The sequence below is a fragment of the Pinus tabuliformis genome, chromosome 1_1 (assembly GCF_031772625.1).
Source record: "Pinus tabuliformis cultivar Carrire ecotype Pingquan chromosome 1_1, CPIR1, whole genome shotgun sequence".
Classification (NCBI taxonomy): domain Eukaryota; kingdom Viridiplantae; phylum Streptophyta; class Pinopsida; order Pinales; family Pinaceae; genus Pinus; species Pinus tabuliformis.
In genome coordinates, this window is record NC_142297.1 from 371234884 (window position 1) to 371237990 (window position 3107).

The following is a 3107-nucleotide window of genomic DNA, read 5'->3' on the forward strand; positions in this document are numbered from 1 at the left end:
CTGACTTACTGCAGTATTAAATGCATTCAGATGCTCTGTCACTGAGTCTCCATCTTTCATCCTCAAGTTATATAGCTTTTTCCACAGGATCAATTTATTCACCAGAGACTTAGATTGCTACAAAGTCCCTAACTTGTCCCTAAAAGCCTTCACCGTGGCTTCCCCTGATACATTCAGAAATAGTAAATCTGAGACACACAATCTTATTATGCTCTTTGCCTTCCGATCCAACTTCTTCCATTCTTCAATGGACACTCTTGTTGGTTTAGTACCCAAATCTACAGTGATCCACTGATCTTTATCCACCAACAGATCCTCCATCTTGAGTTTCCACAACTGAAAACTCTGACCATTAAATTTCTTGATCTCTATCTTTCCATTGCTCGCCATCTTCTTTCACCACCAGAATTGATCTCGTAGATCTCCCACTGAATAGGGTCTATCATAGGCCTGAGCGAAACCCCTCAGTAACAAAGGTGTCCCCTTGAAGCCAAAATTGCTCCGATACCAAATGTAGGTTTTAACCCTGTACAAAAATTAGATGCATACGAATTCTAAAACACATAAAAGAAACAATAGCGAGAGCATAACACATAAAACACATATACACATAGATTTTCCCCTGAATCCCAAAACTGGGACTACCAACATGATTTTTCATTATGTTCCTTTCACTATTATAATAAATATTTATACATGCCGAAGCATCTAATGCCATGGACCGAAAAAACCATCGCGTCGAATACCATGAACCAAAAACCATTGCATCCAAAAAAACATGTGCATAGATAATGCACAAAACCATAGGTGGGTCCGCCCAACCTAACATAGAGTCCAAAATCCAAATTTTTCAGGGTGCTACCCCAGACCCCATAAAGTGGGGTTACGGGCGCCCCTCAAACCCCCCGTTAACTATGTGGAAAGAATATAACACAACCAAACACAGGAAAAACATAAAATTACTCAAAAGGGTGCTCACTACGAATGAGTTGATAAGGATTGATTGAGGAAACAAGAACAAGATATGCATCAATAATGAACTAAGGATGAGAGGACTATGCTTTATCTACAAGGGACCTTGCGCCCATAACCATTCATGTCCGGGTGATAAGAAGAAACAAGGGCAGATCATGAAGATTCATCCATAGTTGGTTTCACCGGTTTTTAGAAGAGAACCTATGAAGGATCCAAGCAGTCAAGTACAAATGGTGAGCAACAACACCATGTTTTTCAGAGAAACTTATAGGACAGGTCGATGATAATCAATCAACTTGACAAAGTAAATCGGGAAAGGAAGGAGGGAATTCCTCCTGATGTTGAGGTAGTTGAGTCTATAGATACCCAAGAGAACATCCATAAAGAGTATGGACAATCAGGTATAGATAATAGTCCACCAATACAGCCATGTTTGACAATCAAAGAGGGTGGACAACTTATCCCCACATGTGAAAAAGGCCAGGAAGAAGACATTCTTGAAGAACCAAATGACGAGGCAATAATAATAAATCAACATGATGAGCATGATAATGCAGCGTATCATGACAAATATAGTATGCATGATAAGCCATTTCTGGAGGATCAAACAAAGGTTCAAGTTAAAGTTGTGGTCATGGGGCATCTGGTGCAGTCAAATATAGAGACATTCTGTAGGGCACAAGAATTTCTAGTAGAAGAATTTTGGGAAAGGATCAAGCATTTCAATACAGATCTTACAATGTTGAAGTAGACAGTCGGGGTAGCCTGAGACATTGTCTTACAGAAGAATAGAAAATTTGAGGACCTCATAGTGGTATGTGTTGAACCAATGACACAGTTGTCTAGTGTTGAGGAACAACTCAAGCCCCTCACAAGGCATGAAGAGGAGTACATTTGGGAGTTACAAAGTAGCCCTCTACAAGAGTACATAGATAAGGCTTGCAGCTCTACCAACCTGCCATTATACATTGGGGATAGTAAGGAAGAGTTATACAAATGGATCATGATGGGTGATCGGGTGGAGCAACATGAGTTGAGAATTAGGAAACATCAGCATGGTAGATTTATTCCATGTGCAAGGATTCATGCATTATATACTTCCCACGAGATGGATTTATGAGATATTATGAGTTGGAACTCTATCGACGGGATACTCTTAGCCAAGGGCATATTGCAACTTGGGCCCTCAAGCACAAGCAATGATGGAGGGCTAAGGTGGTGTCATGACCAACATGTCCAAGGACTTAGGTGGCATTGGGATCTAGGAGAATCCATTGGGGGTAGGATTGACCAAAGGATTGTTTTGGATTCAAGTATCGAAGGATCCATTCATGATCATTTAGAATGGAGGCATGGAATAACACATTGGGTTGTATGGGATCTTGGTATCAATATACAAATGCTTCTTTTCTGGATAGAAGTGGATTACCTGAGGGCAAACAATCTTTGGGCAGGAGGATTTGTAATATATATATATATATGGATATGGTCAAAGTGGATGGAATCTTCCCATGGTATTTAATGTGGCAGTTGCCCATGGCATTGGCCCATGGTAGTTGCCTTTGTTTTTCGAGGGAAAAGAATAAAATAAAGTCTCTAAAGAGTCAATCAAGCCTATAAAAGGGGATAGGAGAGTTATTTACCTATTTGGATTTTGATGTGAACTTGGCAAGGCTAGTTCTAGTTGATCCTAGGTATGAAAACCCATGGGAGTAATTTGTGTAGTGGATCCATATAGGATCTACGATTGTGCTTCAATATATTTAATTTATTTGTTGATGGGCAGCCATACATGCCAAGGCACGGGCTTTAGTAGGTCTTGTGTGGGCATGTAATTTTGTTTCTATTTATTTACACAAAGAAGAGGCTGCATTCTTAGATCTTTATTGTGTTAGGTGTTTTCAGTGTAACAATTCCATTAGAACACCTAGAGTGTACCATATCTCATTAAAATTTTGATGTTGGGATATTACAGGATTCAATCATGCAATATTTGCATGTTAGTGGAGCCCTATAAGCCAAGTAGACTTTCTTCATGGTTTTTATAATATTTTGACAAAATTATCACCATTTAACAATGGGGTTAAGGTCCATTGCAATTTATTCTTCTTAAATGAAATAGTCAATGAACA